Here is a 13996-nt window from a genome sequence, read left to right on the forward strand (position 1 = left end):
GAAGGAGGTGCAGAAAAGGTTCACAAAAATAGTCCTCCTGATGAAGAACTTCTGTTACATAGATAGATTAGAGAAGTTGGAAATGTTCTCATTCAAGAAAAGAAGATTGAGAGGAAATTTGACAGAGATATTCAAAATGATGAGGTGTCTGGACGGAGTAGATAGGGAGAAATTGTTTCTATTGCAGGAATGGTTAAGAACCATAAGGTAATTTAAAGATTTAAAGTAATTGACAAAAGAAGCAATGGATTCATAAGGCAACTTTTTTCATGCAGGGAATAGTTAATGTTGTCTAGGTCAGTTAGCACTTGAGAGGTTATCTGCCATCATTAGATAGATTTTGCATTGTTAGCTCTCCTGCTGCTCTGATAAAGGTTGCAAGGTGTGGTTAACTGGATGCAGCATGGGTTAAAGGGTCAGGAAGTGTTAGAAATATATTGGGGCAGAGACTAGGCATCAGATGAGTCAATGATTTTGGGACAGGTGTCAGTTACGATGAGAGAGTCAGTTCTCACGGGGTGGGGATCACAAGGGGAACAGTGGTGGCAGGGGTCGTAATTGAGAAAAGGGGGTTTGTGATCTCAGAGGCAGTTGGTTCATAGGTTGGAGGTTGTTACTTGTATGTTTGCATGGAGAGGGGCCATACATGGTGAGCTGGCTTGATGATAGGTGAGCAGATCTCCCCGGGAAGCACTCTTGGTCCTCCTGGCCCACAAGCAATGCTGTAAATATGCTTACCTCTTCACATCCATTTAGCTGCCAGATTTAACCGAGGTACTAGTAATCCAGCTAACGAGACTTAAAGTTCAAAATTAGATAAAAATCTAATACATGCAATCTCTTGAAATTTTTTGATTGAGCATTCCACATCCTAGGAATAAGTTGGTTCCCTTCCCCCTCCCTTCCACCCTACCCTGCCTCTGTTAAAAGCAGAAGAAGGATCAATGAGTTCAAGCTTGAGGTTTTTAAAATTTCAAAATCAAAACAGACCAAAGTCCATCAGGTGTTACTTGTCCCAGTAAGGATTCTTCAACTAATTTGTCAAAGAAGCAAGACTTGTTCCGTTCTCACAAGTCTCCAGTCTCCTGTAGAGGGCATTGCATTGTACTAGATTTCCAATTACTGTAAGTTCTAGCATAACAATAAACAATTTATCTGAGCCAGTTGTACGCAATTAAACTGCTGAGGGTTGTTAGTATACTCCTGATCACCAATTGCAAATATCTTTCAAAATTCAATTTGGCTTTGGAGAGCCTTTGATGTTATGTGTGGAACTAGACTTTGTTTAATTGAAATCTATCATGATGTGCACACCTCACTGTTTTATTTAATTTGCATTTAGCCACATTAGATTTAGTTGCCAGTCCCCTTAAAGGTGGTTACCTGAATCTGTAGCTTGATGTTGTCAACAACTCTGACAATCTTAATACCTTCTTTGTATCTAAATAACATCATCTTTATTGTTTATAAGCACTCACAGAGAGTGTAATGAGACAATATGAAGATCTAGACTGAGACCTTCTTTGAAAATGTATTTTATAAAGTCCTGTTTTGAAACAAATTTCTAACCATTCCAATTTTGTTCACTTTTTTTGGATTTCTGCAGTCCCTTTATTTCATGTTACTTCATTTTCTGCCAAAACATTGGGTGGGAAGGTGACTAACCAACAGGTTTATGCCAATACCTGTGATTGGCCTCAAGGAAAAGCTCAGGAGGAACCTAGAAAGGTTGTCTTTTCATTTTCCTCGCTGTGGGAGGCACAGTTTCAATTTGATTGAAATGTAAAATGAGACAGATCAACATAATTCAACTGACTTTATAGTTATAATATGTCATAATTTCCTGTCCGATTAATGATTCTATGATTGATGCACCCTGTTATTAATGTACCAATGCTACAGCAAATTCAAGCATTGAGCTGTTTAGAGATTAAACTCAAATAACCAAAGTTAGTAGCCACACATGACTGCTCACTTGTCAGCTTTGTGAAAACTGTGTCACAATGTTTGCCTCACCTTTGAAACTGACAGGTAGTTATATCTGTGGGGTTGATATGACCTATCTTGCCACAGGAGGTTACTCCATGTCCATTTAATTTCAGTAACCTTTTAACAATATAATATGTGTTTATTACAGCCAATCCCTCTCTCCAGTAATGAACATGAACTATTACAAGGATGGATTCTTATTTCTTCAGGTTTTAATTATTGTTGGAGATGTTAAAATATAAATGTTTAAAACAAAATGTTTCATGTTCCTATTTGTCTTTCACTATTTCATCTCTCTATTTCACTTTCTGTTCTTGATTTTACATCAAATTCACCTATTTCAATTTACACTACTCTTCCAACCCTTGTATTGTTTATTTCACAGTTCAGCAATCCAGCTGATTGAGGAGATACAGTTACTGCCCTGCCCACCCAGGTCCCAGATGCCTCGATCTTCCCACATACTGTTAGATGCCTGGCCACATCAAATTATGCTTCATTGTTTATCCATTGCTATTTAAAACCAAGTTCTTTTGTAATGAAAATTTATTGTGTTTGATAGTTGCAATATGTTTCCCTTAGATTATTGTGGTTTTAATAGTCGATAGCAGATCTGCAAGGTACTTAATTTTTCCAGGTCAGTCCATTTTACCCGGCAACATCCTTCCCATCCCTCCCATAGAAAACAATCCTAATATCTCCCCGTTATGCATCATATTCTTCTCCAGCAATCACAAAGTATTAACTTTGCCTGAATTCCAAACACACACCCTCCTGTTGTTTCCTACCATCACAGTTGAATCTACCAACAATCTTTTCTTACATGGTAACAACTGGTAAACAATAAACTCCTCTGAGGAGTCCTTTTTGGTTTCGAAGTCCAGTTATTGACTTATCACTTCAACATCTCCTCACCCTCACTAATTTGTTCTTTTCCCTCTCGTTGGAAATGAGCCACATGATCACGTGTACATTCACTTTTTACAGCCGAGCACTAATAACTTCACTTTCCTTTTGCAAGAAAGATTGTCTGACAAGACAACAAAAATTGATGGGTAGGACAATCAACATGATATGTAGAGAAATGGAGCATGCAGCCCTGGAGATTACAGGTCATCACGAGAAAAAAAGCTTTTCCTATGGCAAGACTAGGGTTTAGAGTAAGTATGCCCTCTGCCTATTGCTTGTTCCCTTACATTAGCATCAGCAGTTACACATTGACCTATATGGCCAACATTGTGCTGCAGAGTGAAGCCTTGCATCAGCTGATGTCTAGCCTGTCAGTCCCATACTAATCTTTGTCTCTTACTCTACATCTTTCTCAGTAATTGGGCCTTGTCAATGGGTATTTGGATGAGAATGATCCTCTAGAAACTGCACAATCATGCACTGTATCCCTCCCAAGTACCAGCACAGAGTCTGGCACCCAGGTAGGTTGGAGCGAGTTAGAGAGGTCTGCACCTTGCATGGGTGAGCACAAGCAGGAACGAGTGGAATAGGCAACCCAGGACATGTTTCAACTCAGGGTGAGCTTGCCTCCAAGCTTTGATGAGATCAGAGATGCTGACTCCAGGAATTCATTCTTTAAAAGAAAGCTCTCTTCAACACACTTAAGAATAAAAACAAAAATTGCTGGCAAATCTGACAGCATCTGTAGAGAGAGAAATTGAACTGAAGTTTCAGATCAATGACTTTTCATCAGAACCGTCCTGGAAAGTTTGCCAAGAGATTGCTGTATAATGTGCCAAAGTTCAGATGAGTTAGCTTCCATGGTGTGTGGTGGCCTGTGGCAGGACGTCAGTACATGGAGTGTATGGTGACCTCCATGGCACTACAACTGGTCTTCTCAACAGGAGTTTGTGATTCTAACTTTTGTAGTTTTGCTGGAAGCTCAAACTGCATTAATTCAAACTCTTGGCTCCAATACCCGTTCTATCTTGGATAGGCTGAGAGTGGATGACCTATTGAGGGTCTTTAAAGACTCAGTGCTGTATGCTCAGAGTCAGTGATCAGATACATCCCCATTGGAAAGGAAGCAGCACAATGGGAGTGGCATATGTTGATGCCTCTCAGGGTGTTAGCGCATCCACTCCCTAGCCATCCTTCAACTTATATCCACCAGGTTGTCAGAAAGCCAAAAAACTGAAGGAACTGCAGAAGCTGGAAATCAGAAACAAAAACAGAAATTACTGGGAAAGCTCAGCAGGTCTGGCAGCAATTGTGGAGAGAAATCAGAGTTAATGTTTTGGGTCCAGTGATTTTTCTTCGGAATTCTATGAAAGCATAAAGTAAAAATACAAAGGAAACCAGCTAAGCCCCAATTTCATATCACAGTCCAAATGACACCAATTTGTAGGTATTCACGAGACCCATGCCTGCTTCTGTTTGCGTCTACATAACTTCAAACACTGAAGTTAAAATGGTAGAAGGTCTAGAAGTTTTCCTAATTATTTTTAAACACATTCTAGCCTTGTTATGCTGGGTGGAAGAGCGAAAGTTTCCTCCTGAATTTTTGATGGCACTGATAATGACATCATAGTTATTTATAATTCTCTCAAGTGGTAACCTCCATAAGTTACAGGATATGTAGACAATGTTTCAGATTCAGTTCTAATACTATTCAGAGATATATAATTTATTCACACAATGTGCTAACACAATTGCAAGTGTTTAGGAATTGTCAGTGTGGTCAGCCCATAGAATATCACACAAGAGGAAGTGGAGACAAAAAACATTTTTCAAACAAAATCAGTCTTGCTATTATGATAGACATAATTATCAATTACTCTGTGCTTACTAACAAAGTAATTTTAAAAATCCATTCATGAGATCTGGAAAACAGTGCTCATAGTGGAATCCAAACTGGATACTGGACGAAACTGAAATTTTTCGTGGCGATCATCCTATCCTTCATTATAGACTTGTAGACCAATTCTTTCCCACCTGCTTACCTGCCTACCACTCTAAAACTTCCTTTGGTGGGTCTGTTCTATTGGTAAGAAAGATATACCACTCTTCATGAAGAAGGTTGGTACTTTGTCTGAGATAACAAGGTGTAGAGCTGGATGAACACAGCTGATTTCTGAAGAAGGGTCCAGACCTGAAACATCAGCCTTCCTGCTCCTCTGATGCTGCTTGGCGTGCTGTGTTCGTCCAGCTCTACACCTTGTTATCTCAGATTCCCCAGCATCGGCAGTTCCTACTATCTCTGAAACGTTGTCTATTGTTTTGAAGCTATGTATTCCTCAAAATAAATACTTTACTTTCAATCTTAATATTTCATTTTATGTAACTATCTTCGAGGCAATTATTGTGTTGAATGTTATTTATTTGGTATTAGTTGATAGCATTTTTATTCTTGAGTTAGAATGAAGTAGATTCAAGCCTCACTGCAGGACCTAAGTACATAATCTAGGCTAACACTCCAGTGCAATAATGAAGGTGTACTACTTTGGCAATTTTAAGTGGAGGTCATATGCACTTTGACAGATGGACATCAATGATTTTAATGTGATAAAAGACCTGGGTACTTTCTTGGTGGCCAAAACAACATACCTCACTCAATCAAGATCAGCTAAAAAAAATTAGCCATTCAACTCATCACTGAGAATCTAGTGTGGAAGATTGCTGCCACATCTATCCACACTGTTGTATATATAGAGTTCCATTTTATTTCCAGAAAGACATTTAAATCGCATCTTTATTGTAGAAAAATGTGCTGAAGCGTTTCATTCTTTGAGTCATACCTGAGCACGTGTAAGGGGGACAGTACAGTCAAAGAGCAGCTTTCTACAATGGAATCAAATGTAACATGGAAGTTTCAAGTGATAATTCCAGAGTATAGGGAGTGGTATCATGAAACTTCTGTTACAGGTGATCTTTACAGGAGTTGGACATGGGCTGCAAAGTATAACAAACAAACATTTAATAAGCTGCACTGCATTATTAGATGTTGCACACTATGTCACAAAATCTTTGCCTTACAATCTAATTTAGAAAATGCTGCAATATAAAATGGAGACACAAGAACAAACAATCCTTAGTCCTACAATTAGAATTGAATCTCTCATGGTAATACGAGTCATAGAATAAGCATTATTGCAGCTCTTCCACATAATAGCATTCTGATCCTCTAAGGAGGTTGAAAATGTGTTCTGCAGTTGTCCTAGCTCAAATTACACAAATTTTTAAAAGTTGACAATGTAAACTCAGACTTCTAAACGTGATATATGGAGATTTATCACTGAGCTCCCTTAATGCCTCATTGTGATGTCCTATTAATGACTGAGCCAATGCAAATGTTAGAGATATCAGATATGATCCTCTGTCCTGCTTAATTCATCTCAACCAGGAAGATGGAAGAAAAGCGACAAACACAATGGTAAAGGCTCTTATGACAAAGTATTGCCGTTCCTATCTTTGAGTCATAGAATTGTAGAGTCATACAGCATGGAAACAGACTCTTCAGTCCAACCAGTCCATGCCAACCATGTTTCTAAACTAAACTAGTCACACCTGCCTGTGCTTGGCCCAGATCCTTCCAAACCTTTCCTATTCATTAACTTATCCAAATGTGTTTTAAACATTGTACTTGTACCCACCACTTTCTCTGGCAGTTCATTTCACACTCTCTGTAAAAAGTTGCCCCTCATATCCTTTTTAAAACTTTCTCCTCTCAGCTTAAAAATATGTCCCCTAGTTTTGAACTCCCCACCCTAAGGAGCAGACCCTTGTCATTCACCTTAACTATGCCCTTCATGATGTTATAAACCTCAATAAGGTCACCCCCCACCTCCTGTGGTCCAGTGAAGAAAGTCCCAACCTTTGCAGTCTGTTTTTATATCTCAAACCCTCCATTCCAGGCAACATCCTGATAAATCTTTTCTGAACCCTCTCCAGTTTAATAATATCCTTCCTATAACAGTGTGACCAGAACTGCAACAGTTCTTTAGAAGGGGCCTCACCAACGTGCTATACAACCTCAACATGACATCCCAACTTCTATATTCAAGGGTCTAAACAATGAAGGCAAGTATACTAATGCCACCCTGTCTACCTGTGACGTAAATTTCAAAGAATTTTGGACCTGAGTGTCTAGATCTCTCTGTTCTACAACACTACCTAAGGCCCTACCATTAATTGTACAAGTTCTGTCCTTGTTTGTATTACCAAAATGCAATATCTCACATTTATTGAAATTAAACTACATCTGCCACTCTTCAGCCCACTGACCCAATTGATCAAGATTTCTTTGTAATCTTAGATAACTTTCTTCACTGTCCACTATACCACCAATTTTGGTGTCATCTGCAAACTTACTAACCAGCCTTCTATATTCTCATCCAAATCATTGATATAAATGACAAACAAAAGTGGACCCAATCAGAGGCCTCCAGTCCAAAAAACAACCCTCCCCCTCCAGTCCAAAAAACAACCCTCCACCGCCACCCTCTATCTGTCAACATAAAGCCAACTTTGTATCCAATTTGACAAGCTCACCCTGAATCCCATGTGATCTAACTTTATTAATTAGTCTACCATGCGAAACCGTGATAAAGGCTTTACTAAAGTCAAAGTAAACAACATCTACCTCTGCTCTCCTCAATCTTTTTCGTTGCTTCATTAAAAAATTCAATCAAGTTTGTGAGACACAGCTTTCCACACACAAAGCCAAGTGACTATCCCTAATCAATCCTTGCCTCTCTCAATGCATGTAAATCCTATCTTTCAGAATCACCTCCAACAACGTACCCACCACCAATGTCAGACTCACAGGTCTATAGTTTTCAGGCTTCTCTTTATAGCCTTTCTTAAACAATGGCACAAGATGAGCGAGCCTCCAGTCCTTCAATACTTCACCTGTGGGTATAGATGACACAAGTATTTCTGCTAGGGGCCCTGTGATTTCCTCCCTAACTTCCCGCAATATCCTGGGGTACACTTGACCCGGTCCCAGAGATTTATCTACCTTTATGTTTTCTAAGACCTCCAGCACATCCTCTTCTGTAATGTAAACTGTTTTCAAAACTTCAATATTTATTTCCCTTAGTTCTCTAGCCACCATTTTTTTCTCAACAGTAGAAATGGACATGAAATATTCATTTAATACTCTCCCATTTCTTGAGGTTCAACACAAAGACGATCTTGTTGATCTTTAAAGAATACTACTCTCTCTCCAGTTGGTCTTTTGCTCTCAATGTAGAATCTTTTTGGATTATTTTTCACCTTATCTGCCAAGGCTATCTCATATCCACTCTCTGCCCTCCTAATTTCCCTCTTAAGAATGTCGCTACACCCTTTGTACTCTTCAAGAGATTCATTTGATCCCAACTCTAATATATGATTCTTTCTTATTCTTGATTGGAACCTCAATATCTTTATTTATCCATTGTCTCGTACTCTTACCAGCCTTATCCTACATTCTAACAGGAACATAATGCCCCTGAACTCTCGTTATCACACTTTTGAAAGCCTTCCACTTGTCAGTCGTCCTGGGAACAATCTACTCCAATCAATTTTTTAATGTTGACCTGACATTTTGACCAGACACACTGTCAACAGCCCACTGACCTGGGCCACTAGGATGCAGGACAACACTGACTTGAACACCTCTCCCTCCAAAACCCCCGCCACGGACTCCACACTTCTGCCAGATTCCTACTACCCCAACTCCCCTCTGCCTCCCCAACCTGGCCATCAATTCCCATGGACCTCCAACCCCTTCAATTTCCATGAAAGCCATAGTGGCAACCATGACTCTGCCTCTGATGATGGTCAACAACACCCAAAAGATACATCATCATCTGGCTGTCATTGATCCCCCACCAGCTCTAATACATGCATGCAGATGTCAGGTATTAATGTATAGATTTTTTAGAAAAGCGCTTGTGATCACTTCAGAGATGTATCCCAGTGACTGAGTAAAATGCTGTGTCAAGTGAGGTCCCTGACAATGGGAGAGTCGTTCGGGAACAGGCCAATACTGAGCCCATGTTGATGAAGGTCTGTGGTCTTAGTCACAATAATCATGCTGGAAATATAGAGAATCATAGAATCCCTACAGTGTGGAAAGAGGCCATTTGCCCCATTGAGTCTGCACCAATAGATTCAAGAATTGCTTCCTCCCTGCTGTTATCGGACTTTTGAACAGACCTCTCATATATTCTTTTTCTGCACCTTCTTTGTAGCTGTAACACTATATTCTGCATTCTTTTCAATTACCCTGATGTACTTATGCAAGTTATGATTTGCCTGGTTAGCTCGCAAAACAATACTTTTCACTGTATCTTGTACATGTGACTATGATAAATCAAATCAAATCAAATAAAGACCCTCTCAAGAGCATCCCACCCAAACCCGGCCTCATACCCTGTCCCCATAACCCCACATTTACCATGGATAATCCACCTAACTCGCACATGGCCACATATCACAAACAATTTACCACGGCCAATCCACCTAATCCCCACATTTTTGAATTGTGGGAGGAAACCAGAGCACCTGGCAGAAACCCATGCAGACACGGGAAAAATGTACAAATTCCACTCAGACAGTTGGAATAGAAGCCAGATCCCTGGTAAAGAGAAGGTGAGAGAAAATGTGGCAGCGGTGCCTGGGACTACGTGGAACTCTTGCTGGAGGAGACATTCCAAATCATAAGTTCTGTCATGGGTCTAGAATGTGAGCACTTGGCTTCTTCAGTGGAGATGTTGGCAACTGTCATGGAGAGCCAGGTCTATCAAACGACCTACATGTGCAAGGAACTATATCCCATTACTCTGGCCATGGGCTGAGAACAGCAGTAGCTAGTCAAAAGGAATAAAGCACCTTGACCTCCCTCCAGGTTGCCCTCTTCCTCAGGGATGCAGGGAGATGCTATTGTGCATCAAGAAAAGGAGGAACAATGGCAATTGCTCTGGGGATCATCCTCTTAAGGAACTTCCAAAATGAGTGCGTGCTCCTCATTCTCATGGTACGATACCCTGGACCCTTCGGTAGGCAAGGCTGAGCAGGATGTCCTTCTCCTATGTTCTCAAGGCCTTGGCCCAATAGATTACCTCTGTCAAGGTCATCACATGCAATAGGCATCACTGTTAACTGTCTGCTGATAACAGGGGCATGACAACGACATGAGAAGAATTAAGATATTAGGAAGATTCATTGCTGGCATAGGTAATGAAATACTATGAAGTTATGCACATGTATATAAATTTCACATTATAATTTATCACCATGTGCATTTTTGGGATGTCCCCAATCAGAGAATATATTGTATTGTCATACTTCATGATTGGCATCATTGATGAATGAAGAGTACAGTGGGACATCTTACTTGGCAACACTGTGGCAGTATGTTATAGTTCAATGTTTATTGGATGGTAATGCATGTGTAATGATTTGCATTCTCAAGGCAATGTGACATCAACCTATTCAGACATGGTACAATATCCATCTGGAGTTGTTGGGACTTGACCCCCAAATCTTTCAGCTCAGAGATAGGGAACACATCCACTAGACCATGACAGTTCTTCAATCATCCTTTCTATACTGGGTGTAAGAGCCAATTTAGTTAGCTATGGTAGACGATTAACCACTTGTGAATCCTAATGAGAAGAGGCACTTGTTTTAACAAGATGTAACTTCATTGCATGATAGCAATGTACTCAAGTTACATTGGCTAGTTAGTGTAATTACTATGATAAGATTATAAGGAGACAATGACGTCACCTATGTCTGCATCAGAATCTTCAGCTGGACTCCTCTTTTCTCCAGTCAAGACTCTATGACATCTTCAGACCGGGTGGAGCTTAAAAATGTCTCCAACATTAAACCCTTCAGGATATTACATTGCAAAACACCATCTATGTACTTCTTAAATTTGAAGCTGTCCTCCTCGTTGCCCACAATACTCTCAGGTTTTGAAATATCCACACAATTTGACGTTGTGTCCGTACACAACATTTGAGGTCATTAATATACGTTAGGAGAGCAGGGTTCCCAAAACCATTCCTTGGGGACTTGCTGCAAACATTCCTCCAGTCAGAAAAATAACTGTTCACCATTACTCTGTATTTCCAGTTCCTCTGTCAGTTTTATATCCATGTTGTTACTAGCCCTTTATATCATGAGGTACAGCTATCACAATCTGTTGTGCAGCATTTTGTCAAATGCCCTTTGTGGATTCAAACTCAGCATCAGCAGCACTACCTTTATCAATCCCCTCAGTTGCCTCATCAAAAATCTCAAGCAAGTCAGTTAAAAACAATTTGCCATAATAAATCCATGCTGGCTTTCCTTAGTTAACCTGTATTTGTGCAATTAACAACTAATTTTATCCAGGGATATCATTTCTGAAAACTTACCCAACACCAAGCTTTAAGGGACTCTTGTGGTGCAGTGGTAGTAGCCCTACCTCTGGGCCTGCTAATGTTTTAGAGATCTGGGCTTGAATCCTGCCAAGGCAGATGGTCGAATCCAATAAATATCTGGAATTAAAAGTCTAATGGAGACCATGAAACCATTGTCAATTGTCAGGAAAAACCCATCTGGTTCACTGATGCCCCTTAGGGAATGAAACTACCATCCTTACCTGGTCTGGCCTACATGTGACTCCAGACCCACAGAAATTTGGCTGACACGTAACTGCCCTGTGGGCAATTAGGGATGGGTAATAAAAGCTGGCCAGGCCAGTGATGCCCACATCCTATGAATGAATTTTTTGAAAAGTAAAATTGTAAAATTATGGCCAGCACCTCTACAATTTCCACTCATGCTTTCTTCAATATCTTGAATGCACCTCATCCAATACAGATGCCTTATCAATTTTAAGATTGTCTATCCAATACCTCCTCCTTATCAATTTTAAATTCTTCAAGCATCTGAATTTTCTCCTCTTACATATTGAACTGTGCAGCATCTTCTTCCTTTGTGAAGACAAATGCAAAGGATTAATTTAATACTTCAGCACCTTAGTCATCAAGCATAACAGCCTCTAATCAGTTCTATTCCTCCTATTACCACACTTTGGATACTTATATGCTATTTCATTTTGGATTCCCTTTTAAGTTAGCTGCCAGATGCTTCTCATTATCTTTGTTGCTTTCAATATTTTCCTTTACATTCTCCTCTGAATCTTCCATATTCAGTCTGGTTCTCAATTGTATTATCCAATTTACAGCATCTGTCAGAAGTGTATTTTTTCTGCTTCATCTTTAATTTCTGTCTCTTTCATCATCCAGAAAGCCCTGGATTATTTTGCTCTATATTTCCCTCTTCTTCTCTAACTTCTTTTCTGCAACAAGACTGTTCAGCTTCTCCTGTTGCTCTCACCTGTAACACAAAATTAAATTTAAAAAAAATCTCATCTCAGATTCAAAGCTTAAACAACCAAGTAAATGTATGATGAATAAGTTCCTGCCACCGGGCACAATGATGCTGCTAACACGTTGCCAAATGAATTTTTCACACTCAACCTGAAATTGGAAAACCAGGATTTCAGCTCCTGCTTAATGAAGAATTCCACCTCATTTCCTGCTGTTATGGGCCCCATTAATATTACTGTAAATTTAAAGACTGCACAGGAGGCTGCCATTATTATCTGTTTTCCTCTTCACCTTCTCTGGATATATTTCAGGAACCAGTGACATGCTCTAGTTACCCCAGATATGGCAGTAGGAGCAGCATGTAACAGCAGAGGAGTTGGAGAGATTTGCCTTGAAAACCCTTGAGGTCAGCACCCTTTATCATCTGCAAACTGTTTTCTGATCATCAAACATACATCAGGTCATTGGGGGCATTGTGAAGTAGTGACTTGCAGTTCGAAGTTCAGGTGGAAGATTCTAATAACTGGAGCATTTTAGAATCATTTTCCTCAAGGCAGTCCATAATGTAGCTTTTGGAAACTTTAGGATATCAGAGCTACCCATCCCATTAGTCACTGAGTTATAGTGCTATAGAGGTCTACAATACAGGAAAAGGCTCTTTGGCCCATCAAGTCTGCATTGGTCAAAAATACCATCCAATTGTTTTAATCCCACTTTCCAGCACTTGGCCCATAGCTTTCTGTGCCTTGACATTGCAAGTTTACATCTAAATATTTCTTACAGGCAGTGAGTTCCAGATTTCCACTGTTCTATGAGTGAAAAGATTTTTCCTCACATCCGCCCTAAACTTTCTGCCCCTCACCTTAAATCTATGCCCCCTGGTCAATGATTGTTTCACCAAGAGGAAAAGTTTCTTCCTGGCTACCCTATCTATGGCCTTCATAATTTTATACATCTCAATCATGTACCCCCTTAGTCTCTCCTGCTCCAAGGAAAACAACCCTAATTTATGTAATCTGTCTTCATAACCAAAACTCTCTAGCCCAGGTAACATCCTGGTAAATCACCTCTGCTCCCTCTCCAGTGCAAACATATGCTTCCTATAATGTAGATTCCAGAACTGCACACAATACTTTAGCTATGGCCTAACCAACTTCTTGTACAGATCCAGCATAATCTTCCTGCTTTAAACTCTATGCCTCAGCTAATAAAGATAAGCGTCCCATATTCTTTCTTAACCACTTTACCTACCTATCCTGATACCTTAAGCGACTGATGGACATGCATACATCTCTGTTCCTTGGCACTTTTCAAGGTCCTGTACTTTATCATATACTCTCTTGCCTTGTTTGTCTTGACCAAATGCATCACCTCGCGCTTATCCGCATTGAATTCCAGTGGGATTTTGTGTTTTTCCAGTTGATATGTAAGACTATTATCATGGAGGCTGGAGTGCCAGATAGTTATATCCCATATATTCTCATTTTGACACAAGTTTGCTGATTGCTTAGACAGAACAACGTGGTATTGCTGCACTGATCTATTTGGTGCCATTAGATTTCCTAAGAGACCATTTGGTGGACATGATGAGGTAGCAGCTATCAGTTGTGGCATAGGTCTTTAAGAATAAATGATGGTGTTTTCTCTTAGGACTCCAACACTTTTACTAGTTCCCTTTATTACTT

Source organism: Rhincodon typus, chromosome 27 (assembly GCF_021869965.1).
Source record: "Rhincodon typus isolate 14 chromosome 27, sRhiTyp1.1, whole genome shotgun sequence".
NCBI lineage: Eukaryota > Metazoa > Chordata > Chondrichthyes > Orectolobiformes > Rhincodontidae > Rhincodon > Rhincodon typus.